Source organism: Plectropomus leopardus, chromosome 1 (genome assembly GCF_008729295.1).
Source record: "Plectropomus leopardus isolate mb chromosome 1, YSFRI_Pleo_2.0, whole genome shotgun sequence".
Lineage (NCBI taxonomy): Eukaryota > Metazoa > Chordata > Actinopteri > Perciformes > Serranidae > Plectropomus > Plectropomus leopardus.
In genome coordinates this window covers 7,800,921-7,822,640 of record NC_056463.1, presented here as the reverse complement: position 1 = coordinate 7,822,640, position 21,720 = coordinate 7,800,921, and the positions used below count along the sequence as shown (strand labels likewise).

The 21,720-nt window shown below is 41.3% G+C and overlaps 1 protein-coding gene across 8 annotated transcripts in view; it reads left to right on the top strand.

Annotated features, from left to right (window-relative positions):
- The window catches only part of neo1a (neogenin 1a), a 216,606-nt gene that overhangs the window by 152,260 nt on the left and 42,626 nt on the right, over positions 1-21,720 (top strand). The window lies entirely within an intron of this gene.

The following is a 21,720-nucleotide window of genomic DNA, read 5'->3' as shown; positions in this document are numbered from 1 at the left end:
CATCTATGTTGATATGATTAAATATCAAGTATAGTGGTAGAAGCCTGTAGCTCAGAAATTTCCAACAGAGAAAGCAATAAAAGGAGCAATCTTTGCAAAAATACATGTTGAACAAAGGCTCGTAAACAAGAGCTAGTTCTGCTCTCTATACAGTTTGCCTTATTTATAAACAGCTAGAAGGATTCTAGAGGCTGTGCACATCTGTGAAGGTGTGAGGAGTGAGGGTGTGTAGTGAAATGAAACCACTGGGATCTTGTTAAACCAGAGGTGACTCAAAGGGAACAGAATTATATCTGGGCCAAACGATGCTCGATTTGCACGCAGTCCATTCCACATCTAGCGCTACAGAAATGTTATGAGGACTTCAGGAAAGCAGCTTCACACAATGCTCATGCTTTGATGCAGCGGCATTAAATATGAACACACATGCTGGTAAAGTGAGAGCGCCTGGACAGCTGCACCATAGTCTCTCTTATTGTACTTTGATTTAAAGGTCCAGTGTGTAGGATTTAGCAGGATAAAGTGGCATGTAGTGGTGAGGATTGCAGATAGCTGGGACTTCTCCTGGTAAGAATTCCCATCAGAGGTTTTTAATGGGAGCCAAATAATCTGCAGAGGTCTCTTCCTCTTCAAAACAAACAGACCAGGTGATTAAAACTGGTAAAAACATTGAATAAAGCAGTTTCACTTTACAAACCTTAGTTTTCCTGACGCTGTCTGAAATGTCGGTCACAGGCCGCTAGCCCAGCACCACCTGATGTGCGCTTACCTTTTTCTCTAATAATTTATGATCCAGACATTTAAATCACGACAAACACTAAATATGCAGTTTCATGTTAAAAAAACAAAACAAAACAAAACAAGTTTTTTAAAAAAAGGAAGAAAAAAAAGTTTTTTCCGAGACTCGGGCTGCTAACTACCGCGTCCCTGTGTAGCAGGACTGTATTCAACCAAAGAAAATCTTAGTCAACCTCCTCTTCAACCAATCAATGGGATGATGGGAGAAAAAAAATCTACTCCGGTGAAATTATTCCTGTCTGAAGCTTAATTCAGCCATGAACTGAGTATTTATTTTGAAGACGTAGTAAAATAAGTCTGAAACTGATTCTGATAACTTTGGTTAAAACTCGTCACTGTCACCAGACGTCTAATCACAGTAGACAAGGGGTGGGACAAATAACACAGAGACCAAACATCACAGGGGACAAATAAAATGCTGGACAACAACTGCCTTTTCCATTTAGGTAGAGAAACACTTTGGTGGACACATGGCCTTATGAAAGTAACACCAGTGGTCATTTGACAGATGAGAATTTGTTCGGACAAGCACATATCAACCAGCTGTCCAGAAGCCCTGATATTTAGAGCCAGTGTTTTGTTTGTCCGTTCTGGGCCACTATAGTAACAAAACAGTGCAACATGGCAATCTTCGTACACCAGGACCCGCTGTCTATGTAGATATTAACAGCTCATTCGACGGTAATAAAAACATAATGATCATTATTTTCAGCGTTTTATACAATAAAGGACACATGCTTATGATATCATATTCCATTTCTGCCAATATATGCCCTTAAATCGTACACACTGGACCTTTAAATTCAAAGGAGAGGGTTGAACAGTAATTCCTGGAGTAGATCTGCTGAGTGCAGAGTACAACAAAAGCAGATAGCAAGGACAATGTCTTGAGGCACAGAAAACTAAGTACCCGAAAATAGAAGCAAATGTAGAAAATGATTTTAGCATCCTACTTGAGGTAATTTAGTTTCATTACCTCTGATCATTGGAGAAAATGTAATACAACTTAAATTTGAGATCATTTGCGCAGTCATTATGATCATAGTCTAACCCAGGGGGCTCGTGAAAACCTCTCCGCCAAACAAGAAAACAAGATATTTAAGATGATAACCAAGACACAATTTCACTAAAAAGCATCATTTAAATAAAATAAGGTTGGAAATGGAGGAACAATAAAACCATGAGGCGAATGGAGGTAAAAGAATAATACAGCACGAATCAGGTGTTTTTTTGTGTATTTTCTTGATATTAAAGTCAGACTCTTCTGTTTTGTTGAGGGAGGCAAAATTTAATCAGGCGTGAACTCCTCCTCACTCGAAGCAGGTGGCTAATGGATTAGCATAGTGGTGTCCAACCGGTGTCCCCCCAGCTGTGACACCCCCTCTGATTGGAGGACAGTAAGTCAGAAATAATGATGACCTGCAGCTCATTGTGTATTTTTGTTTGACTCCATTGATAAGGGCGTTGCCACTTTGCATGGCCCCAAGTCTTTTCTTTTTTTTTGTTTGAGTTGGAGATAAATGGGATGAATTACTGCGGCAGCTGGCCTTGTGCACGGGGTCTGCCCTGAGCTGGGCTTTGAAGAAATTAATCTCTGTTTAATCCATAAAGATCACAGAGAATCTTTTCTTTTCTTACTTCTGAGTGTGCACCTCCGTCTTTGTCTCAGTAATCCAAACACACTCACCGGCAGAAAGTTTCCCAGGTTCCTGTTTATTCATCAGTTTATTATCCAGTCATCATCAGAGTCTCGGATGATAGATCTAGAAAATAACTCAAGTCGCAGCGATGCTGTTTATTCTCCCTGTAAATTATTGACGTTTGGTGCTTGTACAGACACATCCACTGCAGCGCTCTCTGCGAATGCTTGCTTCACTGTGTCAAAGTAATTTCCTCTCTCAGAGGTGCAATGGTGAATCAGTGAGAACATGTTCGAAATCAGCTCATTTTCTACAGCTATTAGTGCTTTGTGGGTACGGCTCTGCGATGTGAGATTGAAATGAATCTCTCCAAGTTCTAGCAGAGTTGTATCTCCCTCCTAGGAGTCTCTCCTCTGTCATATTCGCGTCTCTTTCCTCCTGGACACATTCGATTCTGCAGCCATCTGCCACCTTCCTCCCCTCTTCCTCTCACTTACTCTCTCCTTGTCTTCCACAGCCACCTGCTCTCTGTGATAATCCAACACACTGGGCTTTATGCTAATTGTGCTGGCTTGAAAATTCCCCTCTATGTGGCCACCCCCCCCTCACAGCTGGGCATCTTTGTCCACACACTCCTGCTCTTTGCTGCCCCTGTGTGTTTCGTCTCGGTCAGGTATCCCGCTCACACCTGCCAGGCTTGAATCATCCTGAAACAGGGCCAGAAAACACCCGGTCTGTCTGTCAGCTGCCTTGCAGTCGGGGGAGATAAGCCGGGGACTTGCCACAGGGATAAAGTTGTCTTCACCCAACAGGGAAATCAATGGGGTTGAACTGCATCTAAACACCCAGCGGCTGCACGTTGGCTAATATTCATTAGTGCTCCTAATCTTTGCATCTTGACGCTGCCAGCTGCAGTTAAATGTGGCTCCGCTGATGATTCCCACTTGTGGATGTGTGGAATGGAAAAAGGTCAGCTGTCAGCTGTTAGCATATGCACAGTATCTTGACTGTTATTTATAGTGATATGTGCTGTGTATCAATACCACTGGCTTTGATCTCCACTACAGCAGATCATATGACCATGAGTGAGTACACAAGAAACTTCAGCAGAAAGCTTTTTCCTCAAAGTCTTATTTCATTTTGCTTCAGAGATAGAGATTCAGAAAACACATTTTTTGTGGGAGTGGAGGTCAAAAATAGGGCCTCAGATTGCAGTCACAAACAGTTTTCCTGGACATTCCACAGCCATGTGCAATATGGGTCAACTAGTTGCAAACAGATGTGGGTAAATAGGAGCACAAAAGCCAAAAGTGGACCTCAAGGGGAACTAATTATGCAGTGTGCTGCAGGCAAAGTAAGTGCCTCTTAATGTCCCTTGTAAAGCTGCCACATTCAGACGTCGTCTTCTGGAAGTGCTCGCAGTTTATGAAGTTCTAGCGCTGTAGTTACAGTCATCACATTAAGCCACAGAGAATGCAAGAAATCATGTGATTTAGACTTTTCACTCTGACAAATGCTGTATAATTTCTTGTTTTTCATAAATAATACAGATTTTAAAGGGATAGTTTACCTACAAAATCAAAAATACATATTCGTCCTTTAATTGTAGCGCTATTTATCAATCTAGATTGTTTTAGGGAGAGTTGCCAAGTGTTGTGTCTGCCTTCTCTCCAATATAATGGAACTAGATGGCCCTCGGCTTGTGGTGCCTAAAGTTGCTCAAAATAATCCACAGACCTCGTTATGAGCAGTTTCATGTAGGAAATATTTTCTTTCCAACTACACTTGCCAACCGTTTAAACGTGCGGAAGGAAGTGTGTATTTACTGCTGGCTCACCTCTGAACTAGCTAACATTACAGCTCAGTCAGGGAGGACAGCGCCCTGCCATCGTTCCAAAGCCCCAAAATACTGAAGCCCAATTGTCCAATAAATGTCCCATTGTACCAAAAGCCTGTTATCTCAAAAATAAATGCCCATTGCTCCAAATTCATGTTTTTCTGAAAATATACACACTTCCTGCAGCTAGTTTCAGTTTCCAGTGGTGTTTACAAGTGTTTTTACTGACCCTTCACAGCTTTTCCCAGCAGTGTTTGTGCCACCAACCGTTCCCTGCTTCTCCAACATCTTTTGTGCCACTGAAAATTGATGTTTTAACCCAAAATGTGATATTTTCCAAACTTAAACAAAGTGTTTTTATGACTATACTTAACCAAACATTCACCAAAGCCAGTCAACAAATGTAAAGTATCCCTGGTTTGAAGAAACTTACAATGCAAACTTGTTTTTTGTTTTTGCGATGGGGTTTTAAAGGTGTGTATCTTTATAGAGAAACAAGACTCCTGAGAAATGGTCATTTGTTTTTGGGCCTAAGGGCTGTTGAAGAAATGGACTGTCTGTTCATTGAAATGAATGAACAGACGAATGTGCCATAGGAATTTCGGACAGTCCCTGAGGATAACAATGTCCCTGAGAATGTATATTATTTTATTTTGTGCGAGCTGTACACACCTAGACAAAATAATATTGGATAATATATGAGAGAAGGCAGACATCTCTACCGTCAGTATCTCCAACAATCGGCAACTCACACCAAAACAATCTAGATCGTTAAATAGCACTACAGGTAAGAGAAAATATATGTATATTTAATGTTTGGATTAACTGTCCCTTTAAGTCTACTCAAGTTCATTGTATTATAACAAGCCTACATATGCAGGACTTGAAATCAATACGTTCTGATCAGAACAAGTCCGATCCAACAAATGCATACTCTGTGTGAGGTTTTGTCACATTCTTGGCAGATTGGCCCGCTCTTTCCTCACTTCTCTATAAATACAACCTCTAATTAACACTGTGATGATTCTCTGCTGGCAGTTTGCCGTTAACATGTAGACCTTATTGTCAAAATGTTCATGAGGGAGGTTAGTCAGCTGCAGAGGATATGCTATTTAAGGGATTATCGTCACGTGTCATCTATAGACAGTGTGCAGCAACAATTTGTGGCCTTTTCCAGGCACATGATTATGTGAAGCATTTATGCATGATACTGTAGTAGGCGGCAATTACAGCTTGGAGAGGAAATGGGTCATGCTTTTCAACTTTGAAGCTGTACACGCCTAGACAAAGCACTTGTTTATATGATTGTCATCTATCCATATGCAGAACAAAGAGTAAGGCTGTTTGAAGTTTGGTAAGGTGGCAAACTAAAATGTATGCTCAGTCTTTGCAGTGCGGTTGCTTTTTGTGTCGTTCTTTGAGATCAGGAGCAGAGCTGAAACAAATATTTCGTTTTAAGCATGGGCTGGGATGGGACTAACATTTTCTTTCAGAAAAGAAAAGCTAAAGCGCATTTGCCAGCATTATTTGTACTTATTTTAACAATCGGAAAGCCCAAGACCACAAATGAGCCTGGGAACTCTTATTAGATGCCCACTTGTTGAAAAATGGCGTTTAAGATTCAATCACCTGCAGTAAAAGCTCAATATAAAAAATACTCACAGATCTGCATTCAACATTGGCTAACAAATGAGACGCGGGTGCACTCACTTTGCTGTTTGCCCTTAAGTGCATGGTTTTTGTTTTTTTATTTTTGCATAAATCCGAGAGATGCACTTCCATTTGCATCTGAATACTTATTTCTGCTCCTTCCATATGCTGTGCTGGCTTTAATATGGAAATACTCCTCCGTCTGAGTTTGTATCTCTCCCTCCATCTCTCCTCAACTCTCTCCATTCCCACTGCTCACATGAATAATGTTTTGACTTTTTGCCTCCTAGTGCCCAAGCCAAGTACTTCACTGGAGAGGCTGAAAGCTTGTTTGGATGTTCAAGCTCTGAGCTCTCATGCTGCTTGAGCCGCAACTGTTGCAAGGCAATTTCATAAGCCATTTTTCAAACAGAGATTCTATAACACTGCTGTAAAGAAGATCTGCTGATTTTAGGTGTTTTACACTGAACCAAACGATGCACAAGTGCTGTTACGTGTAACACAACAGCATTGGCGTGGAATATTGGTGCATTCATTTGAGGTTGTGTTTACCGTGTTCAGGACTTAAGTCCATATTACACCTCAGTCATGTGGTGTTTAAAAACTCGTAACTGGCAGCTCGGATTTCATGAGTCTTGATGGATTTTCTGACATTTTCAGAAACGGCACAGGCTGTGGATGCTAAGTTTTTTGCAGATGGTCAGTTAATATATTACCATTTTATTTGTATAGAGTCTTTGTGATTGTCTTTGTTTTCTTAGACACTCTGTCTTTGCATTTGCTGCATTATATTACTCGCTCACTAGCTTGTTAAATTGTTAGCCTCAGTGGGCCCCTAGATGTCGACAGCAGCGTCCATGTTGCAGCAGCGGTGCTTTCACGGCTTAACCACTTGAATGCCAAGTATGTTGTGTACATGACTTCCCATGCCGTAACTACGAGCTCACAAGTTGTGTTTGAGCGCAGCATATGTACACAGCCCTTTTCCACCATGGTCCCGCCATGTCGGCTGTCACTTTCACACAGAAGTCAGCGCAGTTAGTAAATGTTTGTGTTATTTTTTTGGCACTCTGTAAGTATGCTTTGTTCTTTAAATACTAAGTTGTGCAAGTAATGTGCTAACTGGCTAACTAGTGTTTTTTATCCATCCTATAGACTGTATATAAAGATGATCTCGATTGCCCCCTGGTGGCTGGTTGCAGTACAGGTCATAACCTTGCTTCTGTTAAGTTCGGTTCTTATTCAATTCGGCAAAAAAGGTTTTTCTCGCAATGATTGCCAGTCCAGGCACTCGTGTTCAGTGGGGCTGCTTGCAATTGGTCGAGTGGGTGTTTGAGCGGGAACTTCCCCACCACAGAGATCGATACTGCGCAGACGCTAGCGCTGAATGTAGTCATCAGCACAAGACTTACATGCTTGTTGGCCTTTGACTGTAGTCTTTGTGGTGTGTTCAAGTGCAACTGTTTTTTGTGGACACACAGGCGTCATGACTGCCACACTACTTCTTTCATGTTGGTTTGGTGTGTCTCAGTTTTTGAAGAGGCTGTTGAGATGAATGAGAGGGAAGCATTTCACTCAGCCATCCTCAGGTAAAGGATAACATACATAAAAAACATCAGTCGATGCTTGATGCTGTGTAATGGTGCTACACACAGCAGAGCTTCTTTATTCTAAAGGCTGGTGTCTCTGGCTATTATTCATATTGTTTTCTGACGAAAAAAAGATGACGCACTACTGCTGATGCAAATGTATTTTTTCAAGCTTTTGATGAATCCAAAGCTTAAACAGGCAGATCCCTCCCTCTCTTTCATCTCTTTCTGCTTCCCTTTCTCTCGGCTTCACTCTTTCAACCTGTATCCCTCCTCCTCTCCCTTCATCTTCCCCTTCATCCAGCCATGCTGCCATTAGTTTTCCCTCCCCCTCTCTTAGACCTGTGGCAGCAAACAGAAGAGTCCTGTCCTCCCCTCCCATCAGAGGTACTAGACCCCCACTGAGAGATGGAGATGCCTCATCGCTGCCTGAGTGCTCACCGTGTCTCCCGCGTCTCCTCCATCACTCAGTGTGTTTCTGAGTGCAGGCATCAGGAGCGCTGGCATGATAACCTGACGTGTGCTGTCCCCAAAGCTGCAGCCTGACAAAGTGACAGGGACAGGGAGCTACTGGAAGGGTTATTTAGAGAGTCGCACATACCGTAACTTCATTAGTAAATCAATTAATTACAGCCGACTTGAGCATCAGACGTCCCCGTGAAATGACACCGAGACCCAGTCTACTACAGTATTTGCAGATGACATAGCGCCGCCGTTAACAGCTGAAATTAGATGGAAGCACCGACTCTCATTTGCTTTGATCTGGGCCAAGACAGTTATCACCTAATAAAGATTATGCCTCGGGGTTGATCCAGATGTCAAGAAAACCCACACAAGTTTTATTTAGATGTCACTAATTTACAACACATGAAAGCAAATCAAGTGGAAGTTTAACTTCAGTTGTGAAAACAAAGTAATTAGAGGCGACATTGAACTTCTGTACTCTTAGTACAACAACTCAATTTGGAGAAATAATTTTCAAAATGAATCTAAACAAATCTCTGCAAAGACGCAAAGCTTAAAGGTCTTGTGCAAAGGACTTAGTGACATCTTGTAGTGAGGTCCTGTTTATGCAGACACCATTTCGGCACAGTTGCTTCCACCCATGGCAGATTAAAAGCAAGACAACTCTGTCACCCCATTCCATGATCCTACCTTGTATAAAGAACGGCGAGGTGGCGTGAGGGCTGGACAGCATTACGGCACGATAATCCCACCTTGGACATGCAGTGTAAAAGGCTTAGTGTTTAATTTGTCCGTTCTGCACTACTGTAGAAACAACATGGCGGACTCAGAGGAAGAGAACCTGCTCCAAATGTAGATATAAACAGCTACAAACCCGACGATTCTTATTTTCAGGTGATTATAAGCTAATTAAAACACAGTTATGAATATTATATTCCATTTCTGTCAATATATACAACTAAATCCTACACACCTTTAAACAAACTGAAATACCAGAATATGATCGCAGCCAACAGCTTCTCTCATTGAAAATGAATGAAGGCAGATACATCGCAGTCATCTGGAGCCACACAGAAAATCAGCCTTAAATAAAATATCAGCCCACAAGAAAACTATTGGCAAGAAACAACCACAATGTAAAAATACAGATAAATAGACCACAGCCATTACAGGCGGCTCAGCTGACCATAAAGTGAACACAACCCGGCCAAAGAAAGATGTTATGGAGCTGGTTGCCAGAAGCAATTCTGCTCGCTGCGTTAGCAACAAAAAGCCGAGAAAGCCTCAAACTCTTCCACCTTATGTTCAAAACATAAACCTTAAGAGATGTTTGTTTTTTATTTCAAACAGAGCTGATATCTGCAGCAGATTTGTAACACAAACAGGCACTCAAATATTGACACCATCGTTTCAACATGAGCAGTAATTATTTCCACATGGAGTACTGATACACATGAGAGACGGGAACACAGCAGCCGAGAAACATCACTGTGTGTAGAGCAGAGCGGGATTTATGTATAATATATCTTGATGTTATCCTCTTCTTATACAAATCAAGATGTATTTGTATTGATATTGAATTGAAAGCAAAGAGAGACACTTAAAAGGAGGTCCCAGTACTGCTGTCAGTGTGGCAGCAGCGCCTCTAGCTGGTGTTGAGGAAAGATATTTATTATGAATCCATATCATATAAAATGTACTGGATCATTATTTAACAACAAAGAGCTTCAGTCAAGAAGGCAGAGCAGTAAAAAAAATCATATCAAAAAATCCCCCTAATACATTTGTAGCAGACAAGCCACAGACAGGGCATCCTACCACTACATCCGAGCGCCACCCTTATTCCCTGTTCAAATCAAGAAGTGAGAATAGGCTGCTAAAAGACCCTTCCCTCCAGCCAGACTCTAGTCGCACTGAATAAAAGCTCAGGCCCACTTCAGGGAATACGGTGTGCTCCATCATCTGCTCGCGGGGTCATGGCCGGGCCAGCAGGAGCAAATGTGTAACGTTGTGAGCATGTGAATGTGTCAGCACAGTGCAGGGCTGCGCACCATGTTTGCTGTTGGCACACTCTGCATCGTAAGTTCAACAGCAGGCACCGGTGTGAAAATGTGACAGTTAAACAGCATGTCATGTACTGCTGGGATGCACGCGCACACATATGGTCACACTTCTGTGACTGCATGATGTTTGCCTTTATGAAGGCTGCATGATGTCACGGGGATGCATTGTGTTTACTGATTGAGCCAACTGAATTGTTTGTCATTGTTCATCCAAGGCAGCAATCATTATGTCAAGGTCGCTCTCGATTGCTTTGACTGTCTTTGTTCCTCGCTACATTTCCGTCTTATACCAGATGTACAGAAGTGGCTACATGCATGTACAGTAGCAGTAAATAGCGCTGCAGCTAATAATTATTTTCATTGTTGATTCATCATTATTTCCTGAATGAATCAATTAGTCGTTTGGTCTATAAAGTGTCAGAAAATGGTGAAAAATGTCCAAGATGATGTCCTCAAATGTCTTGTTTTGTTGACAATCCAAAGATGTTTGGTTTGCTTTTATAGAGGGATGGAAAATATTCATCTTTAGGAAGCTGCAATCAGGGGATTCTGACTTTTTCTTTAACCTCTAATACTGTGAGGGAATGCAGTGTCTTCGGGCAACATAACTGTCTTTCAGAGGCTGTAGCAGGCTGAGTTTTAAAGCTGCAGTGAAGATAATGGTGTCATGTGAAACTAGAGGACAAAGGAATCCCCTTTACAGACATGCCCACTTTATGCTAATCTTATGCAGTTTTTTTGCATGTAGTACAAAAGTGTTCGTTTCCCCTTATGAAAGCTGAGTCTCTTGTGGATTCAATGAGCCCAATTGCATTCAGGTGTAATGATGCCGGTCCCCATAGTAACCATGCCATTGTAGTGAGACCATTTTTTTTAATGGATTTCACTGTATAAAATGACCTTTTGTCTCATCCGTGATAATCGCACCCTCATGAAACTTTACAGCCTCAAACTAGAGACCTTACGCATCCAATGCATGTATGGCTTTCACATGTTTGTTGACAATAAGGTCGATTCTGAGCAGTTTCCATAAAATAAGTGCTCACCATACAATCGCTGAAAAATGCAATTCTTACAGAAATGTCCAAATGTCTTCAATTTAATCAAGTAATTGTTTAGCTTTGGTAGTGATGTCCAGTCTTATTTAGAGACATATTGATTCAATTCTATGGTAATTTTTGAGGCTACAGCCTTGGGGGGGTTGTTTATTTTCAAAATTTCCAAAAGTCAATATAATAAACATCCCATGAGCGTGATGCCGCAGAAACAGAGATAAGAAGCATAAAAAGGGAGAGGAGCGGTTGTTGGCTCTATGCATGAGCTAATAAAGTGCAACTAGGGGATGAAAATGCCTTAGAGAAAGAAGTTGAATCCTTAAAAAACATCAGTTAACACCAAATTTACCTGTTCTGCTACAGCGACACCATGTAGCTGCAGGTTCTGTTCTACACTGCCAGCGCCATTATAAATTAATATTATATTAATAAGTATCTTATCTTAACTTACAGTCTTGAGTAGCATTTAATATTGGGGTGATATAGTTGATTAAACAAAGGATTGTAGTTATATATGTAAGTGCTCATGATCATGAAAAGGGAATAAAAAACAAATCAGGGACATTTGATGGCGAATATTAATTATATGTAAATGTGAATACTGAATTCTGCCTCTAAGCAAAATATATTGAAATTCAAATTTGGGGATGAAGCCCCAAAAATATGCACACAGTGTCTTAACTGCTGTACACACATGAAACCTCTTTGCCATGCACACACTCTGTGTTAGTGATAGTGATTAGTGAATGTGTTCCCCCACTGGGGGCTGTAGGAAGCTGATCAGAGGGATTGTAGCCTAAATTGATTGTGAAGTGCTGAAATCAGCTTCCACCAAATTGCTGTTTATTCGGGCGCTGATGGCAAAGTAAGTGTTTGTGTTGTGGCTCCGTCTCTCAGGGACGATGCTGAGTGTGTGTGTGTGTTTACAAGCCGAGGCTCTCGCAGCACGGGCTGAACTTCACTATGGGTTGTATTTACTCGACCGTGGTGAAAGGCTTTGCCTCATTTATAAATGGTCTGTCGCCTAAATGCTAACTGCAAAATGTTATGGGTGCCTATTTTGCTCTTGTTTTGCACAGGAAAGAGAGAAAAAAGGTTAAAAAGTAGCCTTCAGCTTCTGCATCAGTGCTGTTTTTTGAAGGTCAGTCTTGTTATCAACACCAGTTTTAAACCTGGCTGCGTGTATGTGTGAGAGATCTGCCTTTTCCTGACAGTCTGTTTTACTCACTACCACGCGCCCTTATTTACGATATAACACCATCCGCCTCCAACACACACTCATCCAGGATGCTGATCTGATGTTTTTGGACGTGCACAGTCCTCTGGGTGTAGTAATTGGAAGTACCACATGGCACAAAAACATCACTTTCCCTTCACACCCTTCCCTTAGCTGCAGGCAGCTGACCCCTGTGAGCGGCGCCACCAAAGCTGGAACTTTTATTTTTCCAGTTAGCCCCCCCCCCCTTCTTCCACTGAGCCTCCCAGTTTCCATAAGCTAAAAGTAGAATAGTGAGTAACGTCACAGTGGGTTGTGGGCACCCCGCTGGCTGCGAGCGCTATGCAATAGGCGCTTCTCAGTGGGTCTAACCCAGGGAGGCCGCTTTATTGGTAGGAGTCTGATTAGCTGGGCCTGTTTGTTAGAGAGTCTCCCAAGGGGGGTGCAGCTGCTCCCATTTCTGCAAACATCCTATTTGACCTTTTCAGCCCTTCCCTGGTTGTTCAGCTCCACTCACTTTATACATAAAACGTTGCAAGTGCATGTATCCACACATACACACTGTTACACGGGCTTTCTCTGAAATCAATTACTTCATCCCAGGCTGGCTCTGTTCCCCCAGAAAGGTTGAATTGTATTCGTGTACCTCCGAGGTACTAAGATACAAAGGCAGGCAGTGCTGGAGAGAAAAGCTTGTTTTGTTTCCAGTGCTGGTCATTGGTGGCAAAATGCTCGGGAGATGTGTAGCATCCTCGGCTGTTTTGATCAGCTTGAAAGGCGAACCCAAGAGGCCTCGCTTTCCTCTCCCAGCCAGCATGTAGAGCATGTGATGCATATGATGTAGATTCGTCAAAGTGGGAAGGGAGTTGGAGGGGGGGGGGGGGGGGGGGGGTTTCATTGGATCCCAAAGTCACACGTCCTCATTTGCATACAGAGTCTGAGCAAGCAGCTGTTGGCCTCATGATCGTGCATGTTTCTTTGAGTGTGTGTGTATGTTGAAGCAAGGCATTCGGGGAAACAAAGCAATCACACCCATATTAACTCACCAGTGACTCACGGATCAAGGGGGTACATGTGTTTGATGGTGAAAGGACGCTGCATGTACAAACAGAGGATGATTAATTATTGATGTACCCGACCCCATTCAGTTACTGTTGTCATCTTCAGATAAGACTGTTAGTTTTCCCCTATGTCAGTGATACTCAACTTATGGCCCAAAGAAAAAAAAGAAACATTATTTTTGTACTTCAGTGTACAAAAGGTACCAGAGTGCATAAAAAGCAGCAAAATGGGGCTTGTCTATCAAAAAAGTGCCAGTGGAGGATCCCCCATGCCCCTGACAGAGGTTCTAGCTAAACCTCTAATGTTCATAAATCCTAGACATGTCCGAAATCCTAGACATGTCTGAAATCCCAGAAATGTCCTTAAATCACAGAGACCTCCCAAAAACCTAGAAATGTCCTAAAAACCTAGAAGCATCCAGAAATCCTATAAATATCCTTAAATCCTAAAAATGTCCTAAAAGCCGAGATATGCCCTAGGAGCCTAGGAGCATCCTAAAATCCTAGATACATCATAAAATCTTACAAATTTCAGAAAATCTTAGAAATATCCTAAAATCCTGCAAAGACCCTGAAAGCAGACAAATGTCCAAAAATCATAGAAACATCCTAAAATCTTAGAAATGTCAGAAAATCCTTGAATCTTCCTAAATTTCTAGAAGTGTCCCGAAATCCTAGAAATAAGTATGAGGCTGCTGCGACTGGCCCCTGGCCTCTTGCCATTTTGCAAAAGTGGCCCCCAAGCAAAGCAAGTTGAGCATCCCTGTTCTATATGTTGAGATCTGATGATCTTCTGAGGGTTTTTTGTTTTTTTTCTCAGTAAAACATATATGGCATTTTACACATTCCCACACATCCAATCCGTCTGTTTGTTTATTTTGAGAACCAAGAGCAGGGATTGCCTTTTTTTTCCATGAAAACCAAATTACCAGAAAGTAAATTGCTGGAGGGCCAAGAGTGGATGCAAACCCAGACATCATCCCATCCAAAACATATCCCATACAAATGCCTTCTCCTTGTTTATGTAGTCCCGCAGGGAATTTGAGAATGTTGATTTTGGATGTGAAAAGCAAGATATATGTAAAACTGAACAAACTCTGGCATTTAAGGGGAAATTTGCTGCAGGGTTTTCAAAGAGGTGGCTTTTCTGGTTGATAAACAAGAACACACTGAGGCTTCAGGAGGTTTGAGCCGCCTGATGAATAGAAAGACTATCCTGCAACACCACATGGCATCCAGGAGGCCTGCGGATCTATCAGATGCGTCCTCTCTCACACCCCACTTTGTCTCCGACACCACAGAAGTGTTTAGGGAGTGCAGAGACATAAATACATCTGTGACCCACCCCGAACCTTTTGTAACGGCATTTATTGTTTGTGCTCATTGAGGCAGAGACTCTGTGTTTTGCTGTTTTATACATTTTTTTTGAGAATGTTGACCTTTACACTTTCTGCGCTGTGAAACATGCAGCACTGGGAGTGTTAGCCGGCCTATTTTTCAGTCTTTTGTACCCGACTATGAAAGTGCTGATCTCTCAGTATTATTGCTGGTAAATGTCCAGTGTGTAGGATTTATGGGGCTATATTGGCTGAAATTCAATATCATAATAAGTATGTTCTCTTCAGTGAATAATCACCTGAAAATAGGAATTGACGGTTTTTGTTACCTTTGAATGAGCCGTTTATATCTAAACAAAGAGCGGGTCTTTGTCCACAGAGTTCATCGTGTTGCAGCGCCATGCTTTCGTGGGAGCCCAGAAAAGACAAACCTAACACTGGCTGGGGCCATTTGCATTTTCACATGGGCCCAATCCAAAAAACAATACATTTTTAAGGTGAAACCACTTTATCCGGTGTTTTAACAGTTCAAATCACCGGGTCAGTTTGTTTTTGAGAAGAAATATCTGTGGATAATTTCACTCCTGGTAAAAACCACCTAACTGTCAGGGGCCATATTCACAAAACTTGGGGGTAGGAGAAATGTTCTCCAAAAGCTGGATTACAGTAAGTAAATGAAATGCTGCAGAGTAGATGACGCTGTTCATTTCATTTCCACTGGGTGCCCACACGTTGCAGGCTCACAAAAGGGTATGTCTGTGACAACCAATCACATCTGTTTCTCTTCCTCTTAGAGTTACTCTGAGAAATCTCTCCTAAGCGAGGACTCCTCTCTATAATCTTTAAAGCTTAGTTAGGAGCTCTTTTAAAGTTTCTGAAAATGGTTGTGAATACGGACTCTGGATCTCTTAAATTATCTGAGAAAAAAGGCGAGCACTTTTTAGCAGGTGCTAGACAAGATGTCTGTCAAACAGTGTTGAAAAAACACTGATTTGTAACGTCTTTTTTCAGTGTTTTACCAGTTTATTTACCAGGTCCATTTGTATTAAGGAGGAAGAGACCTCTGCTGATAATTCGGCTCCTGCTTCAAACCTCCTAAACAGTGAACATGAAAGAAATTCTAACTTTCTAAGAGAAATTTCAGCTGGTTGCAATCTGCTGTCCTAACCGCTTGGTGCCACTTAATTCTCCTAAATCCAACACACTGCTCCTTAAATTTGTCTGATTTTGATGTGTCCCCTCTGGCCCCACCATCAGCATCTTCATCACCCTAAAAACTGTTCAAGAAAAAATATTTCAACCACTCAAGTCTTAATGAGGAGAACTTTCATTTTGGGGATTGAAATGTGTTTCTTTTAATTAATAAACGCTTATTTCTCTCTCGGGGAACATGCAAGATTTTAAACATTTCTCAGCAGTGGTGAATGTGCCCGAGAAAGTGATGGAGAGAAATGTGGAGCAGATGTTGTTTCACTTTTTTTGAAAATCAGTTTGAGGCACAAAGCGCCTTTTTTTTTCTTTTCGGATTATGTCAGCGTGTTGGAACACCTCGTCACTTTGAGCTTTTGTGAGGTTGGAGCTGCTCTTTAATCTTGACAGTCTCTGATTATAACAGTGAGAGGGTGTGTGTGCAGCTGCTGATACGCTCCACCAATCTGATACTGTATGTGTCAGTTTCCCCTCGGCCAGTGATAAGGTTTACACAATACAAGGTGCAGGAAAGGTCTCCAAGTCAAATCTTAGACTCCTAACAAGGAGGTCACCCTGCGGTGTAATGAGAAGGGATTTAATTATTCCCCCTTGGTGCACAAAGCACTTTCATGCTTTGTTGATAAATACCTCACATTTTTATTGTTTATTTAATTGCTTTTCATTTATTGTTGTATTGCTTGTAAAGCACTTTGTAACTGTTGAAAATTGTGTTTAAAATTTAGTTTATTATTGTTCTCGACAAGTTAGTTGAGAGGAAACGAAGAGAACAAAAAAACCTGTGCTTGGTCAGCCTTTTTCTAGCGCTCCCTCGTTTCTCTCCTCACCTCTCACTTTGTCTTCACTTGAAACATTTGTCTTTTCTTTCTGACTCAGTTTCCTTTGTCGGTGAGTTAAGGAGATGCTCAAATGTCACGAGCTGTCAGCCTCGCTCATCTTTTCAGTCTTACCTTGAAAGAGAGCGAGGGGTGCGAGAGGGGTGTAGGGGAAAAAAGCAGCTGTAGTTGTCAGCAGTTGCTCTGAAGTACCAGCAGTTTTCCTCCACATTTACTTGAGAAACCATGAGAGCATGTGTCGAGGTGTTCTGTTGTTGCTTACATTGTCTTTACATTTTAATGACTTTACATGCACAAAATATTCAGTTTTTGTCCCTTATTTTAAAAAAAAGACTATTTCTCCTGAGTTGTTTACATTGCTAATGAAAATGAATATTGCTCTAATATTCCTGATTATATGCAGCTCTGCATACTCCGAATAATGTGCCCTAACATGTCGTTAATCATGTCAAAATATGAAAAACGTGGAACAGCTGGAGCCCCTTTGTGCCATTTTGCTCTTTGGATCAAAATAAGATTTTTTTCACAGTTTTCATACCAGTTTTCACTGACTCGTTGGACCGTGCAAACTAAAGCTTTCATCATGCCCGACCCTACATTGTCAAAGCCCAACCCAAGAGCCTGAACCACAACAGCAATTTTGGGCCACAATCCAGTTAAGAACCCAAATTTTCACTGTAAAAAATGTATATATTTATATTTTTTTAATATGAAAGTTTCCTTGCGTCGCTTCTTTTACTTGTCTTACTTAAGTTATTTCAAAAGTCTGTCGTGGGCTCTGTGTCTCAGGCCCAATATCATATCAGCCATCAGGTGGACATGCAGGTGTGACCAGTTTGTCAAGCTACTCATATCCCATGAAAGTAGACTTAACTGGTTTATGCCCATTGCTTTTCATGTCACCGTTATTTCTCCATACTCAAGGTCATGATTTGGTTTCAGTTTTACAGGACTTTCAATAGATAAACCAGCTAGAGTGACCATCACAAGCCGGTGTGACCAGATAAACCATCAAAATTATGCGAAAATATCAAACAAGCTGGTCAACAGGCTTAACCACCTTAAGCTGGTCAGGCTGATTTTTCAGCAGGGGCGATATGTCCCAGAAGAGGCTTCATTCAGAAAAAAATATAATTTGTAATATCAGCGCAGAATACTGTTATACTGTTTCCATGACCCCTCAATAATTCAGAATATTCTCATAATCAGGATAATAGTGGAATATTGATTTGCATGTAAACATATATCTCTGTGCATTTTTGTCTTTGTCCAGAAGGATTTACCTCGATGTCCTTCAACCACAAACCCAGATCTGTGCAGTTTAGTTCATAGTCCCACATTTTCCCTTCATGCGACTATCACATGTTCATATGAAGCATGACAAAGACTTTCAGTCCTAATCGACAGTCTGCTTTGTGTCGGCTCTTTGAAGGCTCTGGACGGAGCTCTTTGAGTACATTGTTCACACATGCTCTATTCACTCTATGGCAGATAAAAGTAGTGACTCAGTAATGGACCATTAGCATTGTGCGGGATCTGTGTCCTATGCACTCATCATTACCGAACCACATTAGACATGGAAACTAGTTCTGAGAAAATCCATTTTGCAAGAGCCTGGCATGGCCTGCTGAATTCCCTCTGAAAAGGCTATCTGTAGTTACAGTGCTGTGGGTGCTTCTGGCAGATATCTGCGTTCAGTAGATTTATGCTCTCTTGGTGGAGGTGCGTTCGTCTGAGCCAGTGAGGTAGGCTCTCTTATCTGGGTACTCAGAACACATGATGAAAAAACGACTTGGCGTAACTTTACAGCCACAGTCACCTGGGAACACAGCAAAGGATTATGGAGTTAGCAGCACAAGATAAAAGTTTAAGTTATGAGGCTTTAATCAGAACTTTAACGCTACTCCAATTATTTTAATTTCGGAAAGGGCTCTCACTTCCTTTAAATATTAAGATGAATGCTTTGCTATGCACGTCTTTGTCTCAACTGTTTTGCGTATTGGTTTCCCAGATTTATTATGCAGATCTAGAGTAACCTTCCTCGTTAAGCCTTAATGCCAGCCATTCATTACCTCTGGCACAGAGACTAATGACACTATTAATCAGCTATGAATAGAGCTTGGCAACGGCAGTGGGAGGCTGACACCTCCTTACAGTAACAATTTTAGGCACGCATGTACAAGACAGATTGTCAGAAGGACACAGAAAACTGCCCAGCATGTCAATTACCTTCAGATGACAAGGAAACTATATGTACTGGTCCTTTTTTTTAACCCCACAATGCATTTCATACCAGGCTTTACTTCATCTCTGATTTCAGGAATATTTTTTTTATAAGTGCGGTATACTTGATTATATTTGCATCATCCTATCTTTTACTCAATTTACTCAGACAAATAAAGCAGTGTTACCTGTTCGCAGCGCCATTGTAGCCTCGCTGACCTCTGGGACACCTCTCCCACTCTCTCTTTAGCTGCACTGATGTTTTCTTTAAAATAATTGCTCTGCTACAGTTCAGTATGTCTGTAGCAGCAAAGCCAAAGATGAGGGTTTTTTTCCAAGTATGTCCACACATACAGTACATGTCTCAAAGCTTGGCTCCGTTTCTGTCGGGCCATATTCTTCTGTCAGCAAGTGGTGGCTCAACTCCAGATGATGAAACATATTTTGAACACATTGGATCCTCTCCTACTTGTAAACTTACATTTTTCAAACTGTTTGATCTCTTTAAGAGAAAGAAAGAGAGTTTAAATGTGCTATATACAGCATTCACACAATTAATGTAGCAACAAATAACTATTTGCTATGTAAAGATGAATCAGAAAAGAGTCTTCCTGAGCAGAAAATGAAACAATACTCCTCAGTTCTAGTAGACAGTCTGGCCACTGCATGTTAGTGTCGTGGATGTATGAAGAGAACTGGATACAGCTTTAGAGAAGGGACCCTGGTAATTTCTATAAAAAGTTGCACAGCGGAGCATGAAGCCAAAAAATCTCAGTTGCTCCATATACAGTTACCCGGATGATCAGCGATGTTTCTGTGGCCCATAAAGCAGGGACTCAAAGGCTACTTCTGTTTCGCTGTTCCACTAACTTAAATGGGGCTAAAATTACTAAATCATGCAACTCTTCTAAACTTGGCAAATGTTAACAGACTGAATGGATCAAATTCTGATAGTCAAACAAGTTTATTCTGCAGGGGCTGTGACACTCAAAAAAATGTGTCCACAGATTTTGACGTGTCTTTTCCAAGTTTATGGGGAAAAAAAGTATTTTTGGGCCGCTGGGCATCATGTGATGGATGTAATGCTACTGTTTGGCCTCTACCAAAATTGCCTTCAGAGCCTGGCGCACTTTTTATGAGACCTGTAACCCTTTCCTACCATCTTTTGTGTTTGTTTACTTCTGTTACAATAGCTGTTCAGCTGTAAACAAGCCTCCATGCTAGTCTTTCTATATTAGCAACTTTTTACATCAGGGTCTGAGCGCGGCCTCCTGGGCTCTCTGCAGCCGCCACCGCAAACTCTACCAGTCAGAAACCTTTGGTTAACAAGTAAGGGTTAGTTACGGCTGTTGGGGATGGATGTTTTAAAATATTTTTGACTGTGTTTATGAATCTTTCTATTTGTTTTCATGACCTCCCTGTTGTTTCCTGTCTATAAACCATTCCCAGTATTAGACTCAGTACTTTTTTCAGTACTGAGTTTCAGTTTGTTTATAGGATTATAGAAAGAAAATACTGGCCAGATTTTAATGAAACTTACTGGAAAGGTGTACTGTGGGCCAAGGAAGAACGCATTAAATTTTGGATCGAACTCAAATCACAGGGCAAAAACACAACTTATTTTTTGCTTTTGTTAACCTTGCAAAATATGCCATTCAGCCTTGGTGGACGTCTGCACTCTCTGGATGCCTTTTTAGTTTGTTTTGTTTTTGCACTTTTTATGAGTGTTTTTATGTATGTATTATGGATGGAACTTTGTCTCCAGTACTAATTTGTGACAGTATTTGCTCTGCGTTCTGACTGCATGTAATCCACTGTGATCCTTGTTTTCACATTTTAGTAATGCAGGAAGTGCTTCCTCGTCAACAAACAGGCTTCAAGCTTTTGTTTATCCTGTGAGCTGCTCATGGTTATGTAGTGATAGACTCATGATGTGAGACACTAGAGCGCTGTGTGTGCGTGCGTGCGTGTGTGTGTATATCTCTTTATAAATGAGGATAATTGTTCAGCATCTGGTAATTTACACTGCAGTCAGAGAGCATTAGGACGATGATCTGTTTTCCTTTGTTTCTGGCTCCTTTCCAGCAAACTGGATTTGAAATGAAACGGTGGCTTTGAGGTTAAAGTGTCGACTTCCAGCTTTAATGTACGAGGTTGTTGACATCCATATCGGGTGAAGTGTTCTACATTAATCCCCCAATTTTACTTCACTAAACATACAGACAGGCAACCAGTGTTTTTCTTTGTTTTTGTTTTTTTCTATGACCGACTGCTGGAATAATCTTGACAGGCCACATCAGTCACCTGACCTCAAACCACTTGATGAAAACAAGACTGAAGGCAAAAATCCCCTTAAATAAGCAAGAAATGAGGATATTGAGTATCTGCTAATATCTCTGAGTTGTAGCTTCAGCCAGATATCGACTTTTGCAAATCTTATATATGACGCATTGATTTTGATTTAGGTCTGTGTCAAATAATCTGAAATGAAAGATCATAGTCAGAGCTTTAACCTCGTAAATCACTGTTTTCATTTCAAATCCAAGGCGCTGCGCCTTCGCAGAGCCGACACAACACTGAAGGTGTCACTTGCCAAAGAGGACTGAGTGTACTCACACAGATGTACAAATACATGCAAACACTTTTTGTATTGATTTAAAGGTTCAGTTTGTTGGATTTAGGGGGATACAGAGGAAGAAATCAAATAAAATCTAATAAGTATGTTTTCTTTAGTGTATAAT